Below are 22,180 nucleotides of genomic sequence, written 5' to 3' on the forward strand. Positions count from 1 at the left end.
AGGCCACAACCTCTATATGATTTTTGGAATGTTTCTTTTTTTCTTTAAAAAATTTTTTTTAAAGATTTTATTTATTTATCTGACAGATAGAGAGACAGCAAGAGAGGGAACACAAGCAGGGGGAGTGGGAGAGGGAGAAGCAGGCTTCCCGCTGAGCAGGGAGCCCGATGTGGGGCTCGATCCCAGGACCCTGGGATCATGACCTGAGCCGAAGGCACATCCTTAACGACTGAGCCACCCAGGCGCCCCTCTTTTTTTTCTTTTTATGACACTCATTCCATTAAATTTAGCGAATATGTATAAAGCAAAAACTATTTAAAAATCAACCATAATGTAATGTTACACCCCAGGTATACCACTAAATAAAATTTATGTAAAAATAGGCATCGGATTTTAGATTTTGCTTTGGAACCTGCTTGTTTTGCTTAACTTTGTGTCATTCTATGGAAATCTCTGTGCCCCTTGGATCTGCTCTTTGTCCTGTGATCTGTCCCAGAGGCTGATTGTAAACCAGTCTTGCCCTCTGGCTTCGGGATGAGTCTGATGAAAGAAAGCCCTGCAGGAAATAGGATGGGAGGAAAGTGAGAGCAGGTATTTGTCTCAGGCAGCCTCTCTGTGGGGTCACCTGAGCTGCTTCTGCCTCCCCCCCGAAAAGGTCACACTGCTCCTCTCCGCACAGACTTTTCTGCAGGATCTTCCTTCTAAGTTCCTTTAATAGCTCCCTCCCCCACAACCAGACTAGCATGGGGTGAGGCAGGTGCCTCTGGGGCAAACATGTAAGGAGGCACTCACTGTGCCTTGCACAGCCCTGAGGGTGAATATGTCCTCAAATCCTGCATCCTAAGCACCTCACTGAGCTTGCTGTGGTCCCCGCCCTCCCTCCCCGAAGCCCTTGAGGTCTAGTGACAGTTTGTTGTAACTAGCCCCCAGTTACTTCTCCACCCCTCAGGTGTCCCCCTACCCTGCCCTCACCTTTGTAAGCAGCCCCTTTATTCATCCCTCCTTGATTTCTCCTGATGTGAGTATGCCATCGAGGTCCTCTTGGAACCCTGCTATAGCTGTGTGTGCATCTTTCCATAGCACTTAGTAATTTTTAAAAAAGATTTTATTTATTTATTTGAGAGAAAGCACTAGCTGTGGGGAATGGCAGAGGGAGGGGGAGAAGCAGGCTCCCCGCTGAGCAAGGAGCCCGATGTGGGACTTGATCCCAAGACCCTGAGTTCATGACCTGAGCCAAAGGCAGATGCTTAACCACCTGAGCCACCCAGGCGCCCCACACTTAATAATTTTTTTACATTATTTCTAATGGTTTCTTTTCTACATGAAATACCATCATTTAAAAAAAGATTTCATTCCCTCTTCTTAGACTTCTATGGTTTCCAAACTATTGCTATTATAAATAATGCTGCAAATACATGAGCTTTTCCTTAAGTAAATTCCTAGTAGAATTTTGGGGTTAAACTGTATAAACATTTTTATGGCTTTTGATATTAATTATGTATCAAAATGTACCTAGTTTCAACTTGCGATCTTTGTTGCTAGTGAGCAGGAACATGATTTCAGTCATGTGTTCATCCTTCTTTTTTGAATTGTTTGTGAGCTTTACTCATTTTTCAGGGCAATGATAATTTTTTCATATTGATTTATAATGGCTCTTTAGGTATTAGGAATATTAATCTTTTGTCATTTGTTGAAAATATTTTCCAGTTTGTTGCCTGGCTTTCATCTTGTTTATTGGCATTTAATAATTTTGCTTGTGTATGGGCATTCAAAAATTTCAGAGTTTTCTCTCTTAAGAGACATCCATTTCTTGCTTCTGGTTTTTTTCTTTGCTTTTCATCTTAGCAAGGCGTTTCCCTCCCCAATATCTTATAAATATTTTGTATTATTTTTCTCATTCTTTTGTAGTTTCATACTTCATGCTTAACTATTTGAACTGTCTGGAATTAATATTTTTCTGATTAGTCAATTGTTCTAGCTTCTGTACTTACCTAATTTAAATCTCAATTTTATCATATATTAAATATCCACTCATACTTAGGTTTGCTCCTAGACTTTCAGTTCTGTCTCATTGAGCTATTTATTCTTGTGACAGAACCAAAATGTTTTAATTATTATAGCTTTACAGGAAAAAAATAAATAAGACATGCCTTTCTCCCCTCCATACCCCATTAACTTTCTTTTTCAAAAAAATTTCTTGACAATTCTGCTATATCAATTTTTCCAAAAGAAATTTAGACTTATTTTTAAATTCATTTAAAAATAATTAATATTTTTAGAATATTAAACTATTTCAACTAGATTTATAGGTATCTCTCCATTGATTAAATTTTCTTTAAAAAATCTAATCTTTCCTATTAAATTTTTATAATTTTACATATATATGTGTTGATTTAATGTAGATCTTATTTTAATATATTTTTTCTTTTTAAATTTTTATTTAAATTCTAGTTAGTTAACATACAGTGCAATATTGGTTTCAGGAGTAGAATTTAGTGATTCATCACTTACATACAACACTCAGTGCTCATCACAAGTGCCCTCCTTAATACCCATCACCCATCTAGCCCATCCCCCACCCACCTCCCTCTGTCAACCCTCAGTTTGTTGTCTACCATTAAGAGTCTCTTATGGTTTGTTTCCCTCTCTCTTTCCCCCTCCATGTGGCCATCTGTTCTGTTTCTTAAATTCCACATATGAGTGAAATCATATGGTATTTGTCTTTCTCTGACTGACTTATTTCACTTCACATGATACACTCTAGCTCTGTCCACATCATTGCAAATGGCAAGATTTCATTCTTTTTTATGGCTGAGTAATATTCCATCACACACACACACACACACACACACACACACACACACACACCACTTCTTCCCACTTCTGCTTTATCCATTCTTCAGTTGATGGACATTTCGGCTCTCTCCATAGTTTGGCTATTGTTGATAATGCTGCTACAAACACCAAGGTGCATGTACCCCTTCAAATTTGTATTTTTATATCCTTTGGGTAAATACCTAGTAATGCCATTGCTGGATTGTAGGGTAGTTCTACTGATAACTTTTTGAGGAACCTCCATACTGTTTTCCAGAGTGGCTGCACCAGCTTGCATTCCCACCAACAGTGTAGGAGGGTTCCCTTTCTCCAAATTCTCGCCAATACCTGTTGTTTCTTGTGTTGTTAATTTTAGCCATTCTGACAGGTGTGAGGTGGTATCTCATCGTGGTTTTGTTTTGTTATTTCCTTGATGCTGAGTGCATGATGTTGAGTATCTTTTCATCTATCTGTTAGCCATCTGGATGTCTTCTATGGAAAAATGTCTATTCATGCTTTCTGCCTATTTCTTAACTGGATTATTTGTTTTTTTGGGTGTTGAGTTTGATAAGTTCTTTATAGATTTTGGATACTAACCCTTTATCCATTATATCATGTGCGAATATCTTCGCCCATTCCGTAGGCTGCCTTTTAGTTTTGTTGATTGTTTCCTTCACTGTGCAGAAGCTTTTTATCTTGATGAAATCCCAATAGTTCATTTTTGCTTTTGTTTCCCTTGCCCTCTTGCAACATTTCTAGTAAGAGGTTGCTGTGCTAAGGTCAAAGAGGTTGTTGCCTGTGTTCTCCTCTAGGATTTTTATGGTTTCAGGTCTCACATTTAGGTCTTTCATCCATTTTGAATTTATTTTTGTGTGTGGTGTAAGAAAGTGGTCCAGTTTCATTCTTCTGCATGTTGCTGTCCAGTTTTCCCAACACCATTTATTGAAGAGACTGTCTTATTCCCATTGGATATCCTTTCCTGCTTTGTTGAAGATTAGTTGCCCATACAGTTGTGGGTCTATTTCTGGGTTTTCAATTCTGTTCCATTGATCTGTGTGTCTGTTTTTGTGCCAGTACCATACTGTCTTGATGATGACAGCTTTGTAATAGAGCTGGAAGTCTGGAATTGTGATGCCTCTACCTTTGCTTTTCTTTTTCAAATTGCTTTGGCTATCCAGAGTCTTCTGTGGTTCCATACAAATTTTAGGATTATTTGTTCTAGTTCTGTGAAAAATGCTGGTGGTATTTGGATAGGGATTACGTTAAATGTGTAAATTGCTTTGGGTGGTATGGACATTTTAACAATGTTTGTTCATCCAATCCATGAGCATGGAATGTTTTTCCATTTCTTCATGTCATCTTCAATTTCTTTCATAAGTGTTCTTTGTTTTCAGAGTACAGATCTTTTACCTCTTTGGTTAGGTTTATTCCTAGGTATCTTATGGTTTTTGGTGTAATTGTAAATGGCATCAATTCCTTGATTTCTTTTTCGGCTGCTTCATTATTAGTGTATAGAAATACAACAGATTTTTGTATGTCGATTTTCTATCCTGCAACTTTGCTAAATCCACGTAATACTAATAGTTCTAGCAATTTTTTGTGGAGTCTTTTGGGTTTTCTACATAGAGTATCATGTTGTCTGCAAATAGTGAAAGTTTGACTTCTTCCTTTTTGATCTGGATGCCTTTTATTTCTTTTTGTGGTCTGATTGTTGAGGCTAAGACTTCCCCCACTATGTTAAATAATAATGCTGAGAGTGGACATCTCTGTCTTGTTCCTGACCGCAGAGGAAAAGCTCTCAGTTTTTCCCCATTAAGAATGATATTAGCTGTGGGTCTTTTATAAATGGCCTTTATGATGTTGAGGTATGTTCTATCTCAACTTTGTTGAGGGTTTTTATCAAGAATGCATGCTGTATTTTGTCAAATGCTTTTTCTACAACTATTGAGAGGATCATATGGTTCTTATCCTTTCTTTTATTAATGTGGTGTATCATGTTGATTGATTTGTGAATATTGAACCACCCCTGCAGCCCAGGAATAAATCCCACTTGATTGTGGTTAATAATTCTTTTAATATACTGTTGGATCCTATGAGCTAGTATCTTATTGAGAATTTTTGCATCCATGTTCATCAGGGATATTGGTCTGTAATTCTCCTTTTTAGTGGGGTTTTTGTCTGGTTTTAGAATCAAGGTAATGCTGGCCTCATAGAATGAGTTTGGAAATTTTCCTTCCATTTATATTTTTTTGGAACAATTTGAGAAGAATAGGTATTAACTCTTCTTTAAGTGTCTGGTAGAATTCTCCTGGGAAATCTTCTGGCCCTGGGCTTTTGTTTGTTGGGAAATTTTTGATTACTGATTCAATTTCTTTACTGGTTATAGGTCTGTTCAATTTTTTTCTTTTCTTTTTTAAAGATTTTATTTATTTATTTTGACACAGAGAGAGAGGACAGCGAGAGAGGGAACACAAGCAGGGGGAGTGGAGGAGGGAAAAGCAGGCTTCCTGGTGAGCAGGGAGCCCGATGCGGGTCTTGATCCCAGAACCCTGGGACCATGACCCGAGCCGAAGGCAGACACTTAACGACTGAGCCACCCAGGCGCCCCATCAAAAAAAATTCTTTAATATTTTATTTATTTATTTGAGAGAGAGAGAGAGCGAGTGAGAGAGAGGGAGAGAGCACAGGGGAGGGGGGAGGGGCAGAGGGAGAGGGAGAAGCAGGCTCCCGGCTGAGCAGAGACCCCGATCCGGAGTTCAATCCCAGGACCCTGGGATCATGACCTGAGCCAAAGGCAGACACTTAACTGACTTACGGTGCCCTGTTCAAATTTTCTATTACTTCCTGTTTCAACTTTGGTGGCTGGTATGTTTCTAGGAATGTGTCCATTTCTTCCATATTGCCCTATTTGTTGGCATATAATTTTTCATAATATTCTCTTATAATTGTTTGTATTCCTGTGGTGTTGGTTATTTTTATATGTTTAGAAAGAGCTTCCTGCTGAAGACTGACTTAGATATAATTGTAGTCTTTTATAGATGTTGTTGGCTTTTATTTTTTTTAATTATTTAAATTATGGTAAAATATACATATCATTCAATTTACCACTTTAACCATTTTGAAATACACATTTCTGTGGCATAAACTATGTTCACATTGTTGTGCAGCCATCACCAGCATCCACTTCAGAACATTTTTCCTCTTGTAAAACTGAAACTCCATACCCTTTAAACACTGTCTAGTCTTCCCTCCCCTCAGCCCCTGGCAACCACCGTTCTACTTTCTGTCTCAATGAATGTGAGTACTTATTTGGAGTACCTCCTATGAGTGGAATCATAAAGTATTTATCCTTTGGTGACTGGCTTATTTCACTTTGCAGAATGTTTTCAAAGTTCATTCATTTTATAGCATGTGCCAGAATTTCTTTCCTTTTAAAGGCTGAATAATATCCCATCATAGATATATAATATATCATTTATATTTTGTCCATCCATTCCTCTGTTGATGGACACTTGGGTTGCTTCCTCTTTGGGGCTGTTGTGAATAATGCTGCTGTTGAACATGGGTGTGCAAACATCTCTTCAAGGTCCTGCTTTCAACTCTTTTGAATATTGTTGGCTTGCAATGTTCTCAGGAGCTTTCTGGGTATAATCTGAAACCAGCCCTAGTACAGAGAGGGCAAGGAGAGCCCAGAGAAAGAGTCGGAACACTGTAGATACTCTAGGTTGGTAGGTGGCAAGGGAACTTACTTATGAGGCTTGTCTTGGACAGCTGCAAGATGAATCGATCTCTACACCTGCCTGCCAGAATTTTATATGTTTGTATAGAGGACTTAACTGGGTTTAGTCATGTACCCTGTCCAGATAGTCTCAACACCACATGTCTGTCTTGAGGTTGTATCCTTGAGGCAGTTTCTGGCAGCAGAGAAGGCAAGTGGAACACACATTCTAAGGACGAGGGAGACGGGTGACAGCCTCCAATTGTCCTGGTCTCATTTACAGGTCAACTGGCAGTCATGTCTTCTCTCTCTCTCTCTCTTTTAACATGCAGTGTTGTATTAGTTTCAGGTACAGTGATTCAATAATTCCATACATCACCTGGTGCTCATCATGACAAGTGCCCTCCTTAATCCCCATTACTTATTTCACCCATCCTGCCACCCAATCATGTCTTCTCACTACCCTCCTCGAACAGATATATACTCAGAAGTGGAATTGCTTCATCATATGATAGTTCTATTTTTAATTTTTTGAAGACCCTCCATACTGTTTCCCATAGTGGCCGCACCATTTTACATTCCCATCAGCAGTGCACAGGGGTTCCAATTTCTCCACATCCTCACCAACTTGTTACATTCTTTTTTTTTGGTAGTAACTTCCTAATGGGTGCGAGATGGTATCTCTTTGTAGTTTTGATCTGCATGTCTCTAATGAACTAGTGATGTTGAACATCTTTTCATGTGCTTATTTTCCGTTTATATATCTGGAGAAATGTCTATTCAAGTTCTTTGCCCATTTTTTAATTGGGTTATTTGTTTTTTGTTGTTGTTGAATCTTAGGAGTTCTTTATATTTTCTGGATACTAATCCCTTATCAGATATGTGATTTGCAAATAGTTTCTCCCATTTTGTGAATGCTTTCTAATCTGTTGATAGTTTCCTTTGATGCACAGAAGGGTTTTTTTGTTAAAGATTTTATTTATTTATTTGAGAGAGAGAGAGAGAGAAAGCATGAGAGAGGGGAGGGTCAGAGGGAGAAGCAAACTCCCTGCTAAGCAGGGAGCCGGACAGAGGACTCGATCCAGGGACTCCGGGATCATGATCTGAGCCGAAGGCAGACACTTAACCAACTGAATCACCCAGCTGCCCAATGCACGAAAGTTTTTTAATTTCTGAGAAGACATCTTAGTAATATCAAGTCTTCTAATCCATGAACAAGGGGTATCATTCTATGAAGAATCTTTTTAATGTTAAGAATGGACAGTGGACATTTTCAAATGTTTTTTTTTTGGAATTGAGATGATAATTTTTTAAAGGGATAATTTCATTAATAGATGTATTAATATTCAATCATCCTACATTTCCAGGATGAAGCCAACTTTGTTATGGTCAACTATTTGTATTGCTGGATTTGGCTTGCTGGTATGCTTGGCATTTTTGCTTTTCTATTTGCAAGAAAGATTGGCAATTACTCTCTTTTGGACTTTGTTAGGTTTTACTGTCACACTTGTGCTAGTTTTATAAAATGTACTGGGAAACTTCCTATACATTTCCCTAATGGTGAACATTTTTTTTTGACTTGGGAAATATCTGTAGTCATTAAGTTTTTATAGCAGGTACGAATTTTACACAGATTCAGAGATACAGATATATAACTGTCATTTCTCAAGACAGATACTTAATTGAAGACACTCCATTTCTGCTGATGGGAGAAAACTTATAAATTTTAGCCACTTTGTTTTTGGTTTCTTAAAAAAAATTTCTTTATTTCTTTGAGAGAGAGTGAGAGCAAGAGGAGCACGCACGAGCAGGAGGAGCAGAGGGAGAGGCAGAGGGAAAGGGAGAGAGAATCTCAGGTAGACTCTGCACTGAGCACAGGGCCTGACTCAGGGCTCGATCTCATGACCCTGAGATCACAACCTGGGTGGAAACCAAGAGCTGGACACTCAACCAACTGCACCCCCCAGGGGCCCCATTTTTAGCTACTTTTATATTGAAATGTCAATTAAGAGTATAAACTGAAATCCAACTCCCCCCCCTTCTACCTTCCCTGTGGAGATTTGAATTCTAAGAGGCTTACTTATCTTTCTAGCATGAGATGAGTTATTTGGTGCTGGTGCCCCTCCTGTCTTTGGTTCCTGCTGCCATGTTCAGGCATCTACCGCAGGTGTACCCGGCTCACGTCCAGGACCTGCTTGGCTGTGAGCCCACCAACACTGCGTCCCCCTTGTCCCAACACCACTCTCCAGGTTTCTTTACCTGCTCACTCACTACTTCCATGGATCCCTAGGGCTTGTCTGCGTTCCCTCAACTGTCCAGGGTATAGGGAACCAATCCCCACCTGCCATCCGCCCAGATGCCTCTCTCAACCATTTTGAGTTTACCATGTTTGTTCCGTGCCCTCCAAAGCTTGCCGGGCCATGGAAGGCCAGCCTGTGGGCCTCTTTGCTCTTGTGCTCCTTTCAAACTAGTCAGGGTTTCTCTTAGCCTGCCCCTCCGTTTCAACCGGGAGAAAGCCGGGGTTTTGAGCACTCTTCAGAGACTCTTTATTTGGTGTCTATGAACACCACCTTCAAATCTCCAGTGAGAAATCTGTCCTTTTGTGATCCTAAATTCTGCCCTCCACGATTTTGCCTATAGTCATTGATTTGTAAAGTTAAGTTGTTTTTTTTAAATACAAAACAAAATAAAAATAACTTCTTTCTCAAAAATCTGGCTCTTGAAAATCAAGTGTTGTTGGCATTCAGCCTCTGTCTCTCCAATAAGGCAAAACGTGCCTTGAAACTCAAAACTGAGCAACCACTTTCTTGTTCCACCCTCCCTGCCTTATCTGTAAAACAGTGAATGCCTTTGAGTTAAGGATGGATGATGCGCTCTGGGAAAATAGGAGAAACCAGGAGTTACTTTCAATAATAAAAAGAAATCATCAATTGATGTTAAATAAAATATCCTGCTATTTTAGAAATCATTATCTCATAAAATCACCTGGGTCCAGTATGTGTCCAGAAGGTAGTTTTTTGATAACATTTTCAATTTTCTATTATTATTTGTTTCTTTGCGTCTTTCATTTTTTGTAAATTTGAATACCTTCATATATTCTGAAAAGTGATCAGTTTCATTAGTGTTTTCAAATTGATTAGCATAGTGTTATACATGTTCTCATAATTTAAAATACCTTAATATCCATGATTATGTCCCTTTCCTTACTTTTTTTTTTTTAGAGAGGGAGGGAGGAAGAGAGACAGTGTGTGCATGTGGGGTGGGTGAGGGGCAGAGGGAGAGGGAGAGAAAGAATCTTAAGCAGGTTCCATGCCCAGCATGGAGCCAGACACAGGGCTTGATCTCACGACCCTGAGATCATGATCTGCGCTGAAATCAAGAGCTGGACACTTAACTGACTGAGCCACCCAGGCTCCTACCTTTCCTTATCCTACATTATTCGTCATTTCTCTCTTTGATCTGCATCTGTCAGGGTTCAGTTGCAGAAATACAGTCCTTCTAACTGGGGTAAGCAGAAAGGAAACCATGTCAGTGTGGAAAATAACTTACAGTATCACTGGGGAGACTGAAGAAGCAGACTAGAGGTTGATCTCTCAAAGGTGACTTCCAAAGACAGGTGCATCTTAGGGAATTCCTACCATGTACCCCATTCCCCTACATGCCACCTTTGAGCACTTAGTAAGAATCATCTCAGTGATATCTCACAAAATCTCAGGAGGAAGGACAAAAACAAAACAATTGAGTCCCTGGTCTCCATGACCACAAACAGGCCAAAAGGCAGGGAGCCAAGACCTGATATTACCTTCCAGCTGCAAGATTACCATGGGTCAAGACAGAGTTGAGACAGGCTACCCACTCTTGGCAGCCCCTGCAGGCAAGTACCTAAGACTCGAAGAGTTAGGGACAGCCAGTATCTAATAACCAGAATTCTGGACTAATCTGATCCTGAGATCTAATCATTTTCTTGGTAGGAGATCCTTGATTTAATTCTGCTCTAGAAAGATGATATAAGGTCCCAGGATGCGGTTGGATGAAGCTGTGCCTGGAGTGAGAGGTGGAGGGAGTGTTTGTTAGGGCAGGATGCAAACAGGGAGGAGAAAAAGGAAGCATGTATCAGTGGCCCTGACACCCTCTCTCCCACCTCCACCCCCCACCCCAACTAGTTCAGAGAGGGTGAACAATGGATTCCTAAATCTAGAAGCCTGGCAGGGTCCCCATCATCTTCATATGGAGACCTGGGGACAGCTGGCCTGGCTTGGATCCTCCATCCAAGCCACACACAAAGGTGACAATATGGCTACAAGGTGGGTATGATGCTGGCCTCCTCCACTCCAGGTCTATCCAGAAATGCATCTTTAGGCTCACAGCACTGATGCATTTCAAACTTGTAGCTTCTTGAGTAACAGAGTTAAATTTCCTTGCTTTAATTCTTAAAATGAACTCCTCATCCCTCAAGCTGTCCTTATTCCACACTGTGCCTCAGTTCACCAGGTTTTTAAGGAAACAAACAAGTTCATGTTTACTCTATTGTGCCCTCTTCTTCCCCGCCTTCACCTGTCTAATTTGCTAAAGAAAGGTAATTTCTTTGGCCTGTCTTCATTTGCTTTTATTTTATTTTATCTTATTTACTTGAGAGAGAGAGTACCCTTCCCACAAGCAGGGGAAGAGTAGAGGGAGAGGGAGAAGCAGACTCCCCACTGAGCAGGGAGCCTGATGTGGGACTTGATCCTGGGACTTCAGGATCATGACCTGAGCCAAAGGCAGACGCGTAACCGACTGAGGCACCCAGGCATCCCCATTTGCTTTTTTTAGAGATTTATTTATTTGTTTGAGAGAGAGAGAGCATGAGCAGGGGGAGAGGCAGAGGGGGAAGGAAAGAGAGAGAATCTCAAGCAGATTCCGTGCTGACTGTGGAGCCTGATGCAGGTTCGATCCCACAACCCTGAGATCATGACCTGAGCCAAAATCAAGAGTTGGACACTTAACCAACTGAGACACCTAGGTGCTCCCATTTTTTAAAGAAATACAGTACTCTACCAGGCTTATTTTATTTATTTATTTTAATGCATTTTTTTAAATGTAATCTCTACACCCAACGTAGGGCTCAAGCTCACAACCCCGAGATCAAGAGTCACATGCTCTACCAACTGAGCCAGCCAGGTGCCTCCAGCCTGTCTTCATATCTAAAGTTCTTTCTAGGTTCTTATCATATTTCATATATATATTTCCAGCTGTCTTTTTTTCTAGGCCTTTGCAGGCTTCTCTTATCTTTGGTGAGCAGCGAACCCCCGCACAATGCCCCAGGTGGGAACAACGTGGCTTCTTTGTGCCTCTGGGCAGCAGACAAAAGGAAAGGGTGGTGAGTGTACTTTCTCAGCTGAGCAGCCCAACAGGGTTGATGCTGACTGTCAGGGGTAATCAGTCTCATGAAGCCTAATGCAAGGATGAGTTTTAAAAACAACCCACAGCAAAACTTAGGCATAAGCAGTGTATTTGCATCATCTCAAAGTATTTCCTCCAAAAAATTAGTAACTACAAAGAGGAAGATGGTGAGTCTACAGTGGAGAACCCTGGAAGATACCACCTTAACCAAGTGACCAAGGTCAATATCACCAGTAATAGATAGATCAGCATCATGCATCTCTGTACTGAGAAAAGCAGGCCACCTCCGTGGTTTCCTTCCCGATAATGTGTGACCTCAGTCGAATCACGAGAAAGCATTCTCCAAAGTATCTGACTAGTATGCTTCAAAAATGTCAAAGTCAAGAAAGACAAGGAAAGAGTGAGTGTCTTAGTCCTTTGGGGCTGCTCTAACAGAATACTACGACTGGGTGGCCTATAAACCACAGACATGTATTTCTCACAGTCCTGGAGGCAGGGAAGTCTGAGATCAACTTGCCAGCAGATTGGGTGTCTAGTGAGAGCCACTTTCTGGTTCATAATGGACCCCATCTCTCTGTGTGTTCACATGGTTGAAGGGGTGAGAAAGCTCTCAGGGTTCTCTTATAAGGACACTAATCTCATTTATGAGGGTTCCACCCTCATGACCTAATTATCTCCCCAAATCCCCAGGTCCAAATACATTGCAGATTAGGCTTCAACACATGAATTTTGGGGAGAGACATATATTCAGTCTATAGCACCAGGGAGCTATAACAGACTGGTCCTAACTAAGGAAACATGACAACTAAATACAGTGTAGGATCCTGGATTGGATCCTGGAAGAGAAAAGGGTCTCTAATGGAAAAATCATGAAATCCAAATAAATTTTGTAGTTTAATGAGTAGTGTAGTACTAAGGCTAATCTCCTAGTTTTGATAATTGTTCTTTGGCCATGCAAGATAGTTGTCAACATTAGGTGAAGCTGGGTGCAAGGTATACAAGAGATTCTCTGTGCTATTTTTGTAACTTCTTTGTAAGTATAAAATTAACTAGCAACAAACAAACAAAAACCTACAAACTCATTGGAGTGGGTTGAACAGCAGGATCTCAGAGCCTTTCCTTGGTGTTTGTCTCCATCTGGGAGGGCACCCTTATTAGTGATTAGGGTTTGACTCCTTAATCAGCCCTGGAGGACAAAGCTCCAGGAGGTGGCATCCCTCCATATCCTCAGTTCCTGACACAAATAAGCACTCAAATATTTGTTGAATGGATGAATGAATGAATGAGATCCTAGTTTCCATGATGGAAAGAGAATTGGCCTCCACTATGGGAGTTTTCAGAGTAACTGCAATTCTAGCCAATCTGGTGCCTGAGGAATCTGGGCAAGGAGCTGGCATGGGATACAGATGGTTTTGAGTAAATATCCAGGTTGCACCATCTCTCTGATCTCCTTTGAATGGTTTGGGAGGCTTGTGCTCATCTGAAGGGCACTGAAGAGGCAGCCAAAATACAACTCCCAAGAAATTTGTACTCCCAGCCTCTTCCTGTGGTAAGCACCTGCCCCCACCTGTTTCTGCTGGCTTAGTGGTCTTTCCTGATTTGATTTGTAGGAACTCTTTATGAATTTTGCCTGCTGAGCCTTTACTGGCTATATGCAATGCAAGATTTTATATATCTGGGGTCTCTTGATGAAAAAAAGATTTTTTGTTTAAAGTAGCCAATCTATCACTTTTTTCATATAGTTTGTGTCTCTTCTGTCATATTTCCTTCCCTACCTTAAGGTCATAAATTTATTCTCTTATATTTTCTTCCAAAGGCTTAAAAATTTCTATTTTAATATTTCATTTTTTAATCTCCCTGAAACTTGTTCTGTGGAAAGTATGGTGTCATATCTCATTTTATTTTTACACAAGGAAATGCAGTTGCCCTGTCACCATTTATTGGATAGCTTGTTCTTTCTCCATTGACATCAAACGTCACTTCTGTCATGTAGAGAACTTTGTATAAAATAATGAGATTCCTGAGTGTCTGCAATGGAAAATTGTTTGGAGCACACTCTTCCAGGCTTCCTGTGATTTTGTCTCTTTCATTGACCTGTGCTATTTTACAACTCTGTAAATTGTAGATAAACTACAAACAATGCAGAATAATTCTTGTCTATAGACACATAAATCAGTTTGGTGCAGTGATTCCTTTTCCCTCCATGGAAGAAGCAAGTTTTGCTGCCATTTGTGTGTTCATGTCAACATTCCTGATCTGTCAGTGTGTCCGTTCTTTGGATTGCCCTTTGAACTGGTTATAAGATCTTACCAGTTCCCTCATTAACGATGAGTTAAATAAAAATTGTAAGATGTGTTTACATTTGCAGGTGAGTGATGATTTTACCTTATTTGAAATTTATCCCGGGGCCTCTGGGTGGCTCAGTCGGTTAAGGGTCTGCCTTTGGCTCAGGTCATGATCCCAGGGTCCTGGGATTGAGTCCCATGCTGGGCTCCCTGCTCAGAGTTTGCTTCTCTTTCCCTCTGCCCAGCTTGTGCTCTCTCTGTCTTTCTCTAAATAAATAAATAAAATCTTAAAAAAGAGAAATTTATCCCTTGGCAGTCACATACCAAGGACATATAGCTTTAAGCAAACCCAAAGGGAAAAGATTAGTAGGTAGCAATTATTCACTTATATAAGCTCTTCCCATGTGAGCCTAAGCAGTTACAGTGGGCTCCAATTCACAACTGTTTAGACCCTTTTTCAGGAACATTGCCCTGAGTACAGAGGCATGCTTGTGCATGTGACAGTGCTCTGGCTGGCCAGAGGAAGACCAAACAGAACACATTTTCAGATATGTATCCTTAGTAGTGCAAGGAAACTTTCTAACACTATAATGGTGGTATAATCAACACTGAGCATCTGGAATGAAGTCCCCTAACTTAGCAGAGCAAACGACATGAGCTTTCCAGAAGCTCTCCCATGTCTGTTGATTCCTCAACAAATGTTTACAGAGTGCCTGCAAAGTGTAGCACTCAGTGCTAAAATGCAATAAAGAAAGAAATAAAAGCCTCTTTGATCTAGCTGAAACTGATCACCTACCTCCAAAGGTGGAACTAACCCTATGGACCCCTCTATGAGATCTCCATGAGCTATATGATATGATAAAATATCATGAAATGATACAATATGAAAGATGTGATGTTTTCATTAGAAATGAACAGGACAAAATGTAAGTTTGATGCTGCCTTCTGTCTTGGCCCAGAGGCCACCCTATGCTCTTGCTCTCGAGGTGGTCATCCGTGAGGGCTCTGGTGAATGTGGCTGACTGGTTGTCTTACAGAGAAGAACCTCCTTCAAGGGCCATTGGGGGAAGCAATGGTGTCATGTGTTTATAATCCAAGGACTATAGGCGCTACTCATTGAGTAGGCAACCTGGTAACCAAAGGAAGACAGTATCATTACCAAGTAGCATCTACCTGGGGAGCCCAAGCCACTCAAAAGGAGGTTTTCCCAAGGACCCCTGCCAATACAAAGACACAGTAGCTGCTATCAAGGAATTTGTAACCTACCTGAGAAGATGAGACTTGTAGCTAGAAAGTCAAATAACGATATGTCAGCCTAAGTGCTGTAGGTCTGGGGGATCACTTATGGAAAGCTTGAAGAAGGAAATGAGCATGAAGTGGGCATTGAAGAAAGGTCAGATTTGGAAGCAGGGCAAAGGAGGGTGACAGGCATTTCAAGGTCAGGGTAGAGTGGAGAGCTGGAACAGAGAGGGGAGTAAGCCAGAGGAGTCCCAGAGGCAGGGCAGTGGGGGGAGCCTGATTGCAGGGGAGTGTTATTTCTCAAGCATGAATAGGATCTGGAAAGAAGCTCCCCACAGTGGTGCTCTCTTCCTAGAAGGGGTGGTCAGAATTGGGCCCCCATGTGAGCAGCACTCCTTCATTGGCTAACCAGGACATCCCCCTGAAACTCCTAATTTCAGGGGACTTTCCCTCTCACACCTATCAAAAAATACCCAGGCTGTATGTGCAAATGGGGTGGGCCACAGGTGGCCTTTCAGGAAGGTCCCTTTCCTCCCATCAGACTGTTCTTCCACAGGATGGGCTGGTGAGGTCCCTGATAGCCCAGAGGGAACAATGGAAGTGGCACACAAGGCTTGGCAGAGGGAGGTTAGGCAATGAAGCCAACCTCAGCCATATTCACAATGCTGTCAAGGGTTCTGATAAACATAGAGAAACACCAAACCCTAGACCTCAGAGTTGGAGAGGATGGGTCAGGAAAATGTGGAGGGAAAGAGCAGAGGCCTAGAGTCAACATAGCTGGCTTCAAATCTAGCTCACCATTTACTAGCTGTGTGCCTTGGGCAAGGTTCTTATATTTTCTGTGCCTCAGTCTCCTTGTCTGAAAAATGGGGATATCACTCCATAACTCATGAAATGTCTGCAAGGATAAAAAGGGGTAACATGTGTAGAGAAGGTAGAACAGATAACAAAGGTTCAGCAGAGGTAAGTTAACATCAATTAATCCAGTGATATCTTTTTTTTTAGATTTTTTTTTAATTTATGTGAAAGAAAGAGAGTGAGTGAGAGAGAGCACAAGTGGGGGAAGGGTCAGAGGAGAGGGAGAAACAGACTTCCCCGCTGAGCAGGGACCCCGATGTGGGGCTTGATCCCAGGACTGCAGGATCATGACCTGAGCCAAAGGCAGATGCCCAACTGCCTGAGCCACCCAGGCGCCCCTCCAGTGAGATCTTGAATACTTACTAACATAATCAGTTAAAATCCAGATGGATAGATAGATAGATAGATAAGATACGTTCGTGTGTTCCTGTGATATCTATCTATATCTATCTACCTACCTATCTACCTATCTACCTATCTATCATCTATCAATAGATAGATATAGATATATATCCTAAGCAGAGTCCTAACGTAGAAACTAGATCAGTGCTCTTGGTTGGAACTCCCAACCATCACCCTCCAACCCTCCAAAGTTCCTGAAGACCTCCAAAGAACACAGGTTAAAAACTGATCCAAATCCATCCATGTGCTGAGAATGGAATCCCTTCTACAGTGGCCCTGGTAGGGGGTCATGGGGTCTGTCTAAGCATTTTGCTGATGGGTCCCTGTGGTTTTCCAGTGGCCCAGTAGGGGCCTGGTCATCCTATCACTGGGAGCCATAGGTTAGAATCTTGCATCTGGGTGGCTTGATCGATCTCTCCTCCAGAGCCACAGAGAATAAGGCTTCCCCTAACCCTTCTACCTGAATCCACCTGGAGTTGCTTTGGGAAATAATCACACCCATGGGTGCCACATGTAAAATAAGGCAGTCCACCTGAGTTCCCAAAAGATCCACCTTGATCTTAGCAGGTACTTTCCTTACCAAAGGCCCCTCCGCAGATAAGCATCCAGGACAAGACCCAGGAGAAGAGGAAGGTAAGAAGGCCCAGGCAGACCACCCTGATTTTTCCTGAGGTCTCAAATTACATTCCCAGTGAAGAGCTAGAGCCTGGCCTTGTCCAAGGCTTGCTCTTTCTTCCTTGGCTGATGTCTGTGAACACTGAAATGCGGGCCAGGCCTCTAGCAGCTACCTGGACTCACTTGCTGTCAGTGGTTTTGGGCTTAATGACTTGGCTGCCTTCACTCCTCCACAGGGCAGTGCTGCAGCATTCAACCCTCCAACCAAACTGCTGCTCAGAAGTGATGGCTTGGTGCAAGGGCTTGCTGGAGAGGCACTTTGGAGGCCCTGGCCATGAGCACTGAGCCAGGGGCAGGTGTGAGGCAGAGGCCTAGAGTCAACATGGCTGGCTGATCTAACAAGACTCTACAGGGAAATGATCCGATGTCAGAGGTTGGGGCTCAGGCAGGCTGGAAGGACGTGATACATGAATTCCAGTCCCCCTCAAGGAAAAAAAAGGATGAGCTGTGTAAGCAGCCCTTGAGATTCATTGCACTTACCCTCTCCACTGTGAACTCTTCCTTAGTTCTGGTCTTATTTCCCTCCAGTGTCCCTACTATTTGGACTATTTTCTTACAGCTCTTATCACTGCCTGGTTTCACTGTTGGTTAAGTAAATACCTATCTTTCCCGTTAAACTGTGGAGGCAAGCATTGTGTTGTATCTATCCTAGAGGAAATCCCAAGAGCTCGAACACTTCTTTGTACATGGGTGGGCCCAGTGGATGTTTAAACTGAATTGGCAGCTATTCCAGTCACGTTTCCCACAGGGACCAAATAAAGTCTTCTCCAAACCCTGTGTAGACCACTTTATCTCCCCTAATTATACACTGATAGAGTGGCAAGGATGATATATCCTCAGAGGTATGTAGTACCTGGTCCAGAAAGGACCCCAGTGAAGGTCCATCCACTGAATGGCTTAGTGAATGGGATGACACATAGAGAAAAGTATGGAAGATCACAGGATACAAAATGTCCTGGGACTGCTATAATTTGGGTGAACTGAGAATCAGAGATAGAGCTTGTTGCAGCACAGGGGCATTTGCATCGACAGGCCTTTGGACTGAAATTGGGAGCTGTAAATGGCCCAGGTTACATGCTCATACACTGCTTGGTACATGGTCAGCGCTCAGTCAATGTCATCGGAATAGACGCGGTGGCCCAAGGAATCCAAGGGTGCAGGGCACCTAGAGGCAGAGAGCAGAGGTGGAAAAGACCACCCATTTCCAGACCTTCCTTTCTGCACAGAGGTGCATGAGCTAGTGGGGACATCTGAACTCACGTGGCATTTTACAACATCTGTTTGCCCTGCAGCTTCTTCTTAAGGCTTTCTTGGGATGTGGAACCAAGAAAGTTCTAAGACCTCAATTTAGTACAACAAGATGATGGAGGCTGACACTGGCTAAGCCAACAGATCTCACGGCCCCTCTGTAGATCTAGAAGGACCCCTTATGGGGCTTGTCTGGAAGAGACACCCTTACCGAACTGTTCCTGATTGGCATCTCATGAGCTGCTATCTTGCAGTTCTGATGAAATGCATTTCTTTTTGTTCCCATCAGATTTACAAAGTTTCCTGGTTGAAGGGGGGAAGGATGGAAACAAATATCCTGAGTCAAGAACTGTGCTCCGCCTTCTATCCTCATCTGTATGACAACCATGACACATGTCTTAGTGTGTCCACTCTAATGAAACGGGCTCAGAGAGTGAGAAGCTTGACCAAGGAGGTAGGTCCAGAATTCAGACCAAGAAGCCCACACTCTACCTCAGGAAGAGGACTCCTCTGTGCCTGGCTCTGTAGTCTGGGCTCTCCTCCCATAGGCTCTTTGGCCCAGAAATGTTGATGCCAGTGTTTAGGGTCTCTACCATGACCTTGTTAACCTCACAGAAGCCCAAACTGAGAAATGGGTTAGTTAGTGGGGCCTGTTGGAGAGCAGATAAGTGCATAAATCACCTCTTATTTAAGCAAGAGTAACCCCCCCCCCCCCAGCATGCCCTGGTTTCCCTACCTGCATGCTGTCCCCACCCCCACCCCCATTTGGTCACCTGTGCTCAGTGCTCCAGCAATTCCATCCTGCTCTAATCCAACAACCGCTGGGGCCCTTCTATGCCTCAGTGCCTTTGCTTGTGGGATGCCCTTCTCCTGTTTCTCTCTCAAAGCCTTCCCTGTTTGTCACTCCTCTAAGAAAGCTTCTGTCTTGATTGCACCATGGGATTTTACCTTATACGGGTGAACCAAGTGATGACATGGAAAGGTCAATGCCATTGAAAGAATTTATTACTTACCATTTCCCAGAGAAAGGGGCATACCATACCACCTGGGAATCACCGAGGTCAATCAGGAGGCAGAGGGATGCAGAGGGACAAGGGAAATGCCTGTCCCAGAGACTTTATTGTGTTTTCCATGGGAAGGAAGGGGTGAAGCAGGGGAAACAGCTTAGGATCAGCTAGTTTGAATAATGCTGGCATGCTCTGGGCTAAGCAGGTGGTATCCAGTTGCCTGGTGCCTGGCCCTGGGGTAGTGTAGGGCAGGGGGATACGGGCTCATTAGGTGATAGCTGGATAAAAGGTTGTTGGGGGGCATGGACTCAAGGTTGTTGGTTTGCATATGAAAGGTGTGTTCCAAGGTGAGGTGTTCACAGTCTCTAAGAATAAGCTAGCCCTGGAAGGACAAGCGGCTGGGTGCATCTCTCCCCAACCAGCAAGGCCCTCAAGACATCAAACCATCATAAAATTTATAAAATAAAACCACAATTAATACACTTTCCTCTTTGCCCTGGGGTTGCTTCCGTGGCTGAACTCAGCACATGGTTGGCAATTTTGTCTTTGTAGTTTGTTTGGATGTGTATATTCATTGCTTAGCTGTGAGCTCATCAGAAGCAAGGTCTGAATCTTGTTCATGTTTGTACCGTCAGCGTCTGGCAAATGCCTGTCATCAATCTATGTTTAAAGCAGTGATTCTTAGGCCTTGCTGCTCATTAGAATGCCATGAGAAGCACTTTTAAAATACTGATGTCGGGACACCCGGGTGGCTCAGTTGGTTGGGCATCAGAGTCTTAATCTCAGCTCAGGTCTTGATCTCAGGGTTGTGAGTTCAGGCTCCATACTGGGCTCCACATGGGGCATGGAGCCTACTCTAAACAAACAAACAAACAAAGTACTGATGTCTAGGCCTTACCCTGAGATTCTGACTTAATTCATCTGGGATGTCTGGATTTTCACTGACTTCTTGAATTTCCTGGGAGGAATTTTCCAGAAGGAAATCAAGGTTGTGGTCTCAGGTGGTCATTTAACACAGCAGGAAAACCAAGTCCTGAAAGCCAGGGACTTGTCCTGGGCCTGATCACCTGTTACAGGAGCACCAACTGCCCATTTTGGTAGAACGTTACCTACTGAAAGCAGTTTCCACAGTCTTGGCAGGTCCTGGGCTTGAACAAGGTTGTTCCCCTGCATTCTTCTCAGGCTCCAGGCCATACTCATTGGAGAAGGGGCTCTTGCTTCACCCCAAGTAAGTTTCCCAATCCCGCCTCTCTCCTCTCGGTGTCGATGTGAGTTTTGCTCTACACTGTTTGTCTCTTTCTGGGACTCTGGCCTTAGTGGTTTCTCTCTTTATTCTTCCACAGCCTTCTCTTTGTGCATCCCCCGTGCCTCTTCTCCCTGTCTCACAGTGTATCTTGAAAAGTAAGAAAAATGGTAGGTGAACCATCTCTGTGATTTCTGCTCTTTCCCTTAGACTCCTTGGAAGAGGGAATGCCCGAAAACCCTCCCATTCTTTTCCTATTCTCACCCACCCTGCATGTTAGCTCCTCCCTGGAACTTCCTGGAACTTTCCCCAACTGCCTCCCCAACGGCCAACTGCTGCCTCCTCTCCTGGCACTCCAGGAACCTCCCTTAAAACTCCCATACTCTCAACACTGGCACACCCTGATAGCCTTAAGGGCCCAAACTGTGGGGCACCCTGGGGGGAACTTTCTCCTCATCTTGTCCAGCCCAGAAACCTGCCAAGATTTCTCACCTCCTTGCAGCCACCGCCCAACAGTTCCCACACTGCTCTGAGTAAGTGATAGGGGCTCTTCTTCCTGGTTGGTGGGAGGCAGGGACTTTCCCTAAGGACCAGCCAGACAGAGAGACAGAGAGACAGAGAGAACGAGAAGTTTTCAGGGATGAGAACTATGGCCTGGAGAACTTAAGAGAATTCTTGTTTGGCGTGTATTTTTTATTTCTTTACCCTCATATGATTTGAGGCCATTACTCATCGCATTTCTACATGCTTGTGTCTGAGCATCAAACATTTCTTTAACTTCCCCAGAAAGGGCTCCTTGGCACATTTCTCACTACTGGAGTCCTGGACTGGGATTAGCATTACTGATTTCAGTTCAGATGGGCCTTACTTCTAACAAATTTAGGAAGTTTCTTTCCTTTGTGGGGTCTTGATTTCTCCCTCCAAGGAAGAAGAATTCTTATTTCCTCCTATGCATAGATATGTGGGCAGACCCAGAGATGAGATCTGCACATGAAAGGAGGTGAGAGGGGTCAATATGCAGCTCTCGTGGGGTCTACATTCAATGCTCACCTCCACGAGGACAGACAGAATATTCAACCTTTTGAGGATGACAGGGCAGCAGATGAACCTGGAAAATGCCACTATTTCATAGCTTATCTGGGCCTTTCCATTCTGTGGATGAAGTGAGTTGATAAATACAACATCTGGCTAAGGCAGTGATTAGGTCAATAATTGGTTGCTGAGACCAACAAGCTGGGGCTACCAGAGAGAAGACTTTGTGTCCTTGGAGTGAAGTGGCCCAAGCCCCCAGCTTCTGGCTGGAAGTCTA

At 42.9% G+C, this 22,180-nt stretch overlaps 1 protein-coding gene across 3 annotated transcripts in view; it reads left to right on the plus strand.

Moving 5' to 3' along the window:
• Positions 1-22,180, plus strand: part of PEBP4 (phosphatidylethanolamine binding protein 4) — a 246,852-nt gene that overhangs the window by 16,378 nt on the left and 208,294 nt on the right. The window contains exon 1 of one of the 3 annotated variants that reach the window (XM_025873837.2): positions 21,201-21,404. The exons of the other annotated variants lie outside the window; for them this stretch is intronic. The gene's annotated coding sequence lies outside the window, so the exon portion shown is untranslated. Of the gene's footprint in view, positions 1-21,200; positions 21,405-22,180 lie in introns of those variants that run through there. 3 annotated transcript variants of the gene reach the window in all.

The sequence above is a fragment of the Callorhinus ursinus genome, unplaced genomic scaffold, assembly GCF_003265705.2.
Source record: "Callorhinus ursinus isolate GAN/ISIS: 27379988/994484 unplaced genomic scaffold, GSC_fseal_2.0 scaffold4, whole genome shotgun sequence".
Classification (NCBI taxonomy): Eukaryota; Metazoa; Chordata; class Mammalia; order Carnivora; family Otariidae; genus Callorhinus; species Callorhinus ursinus.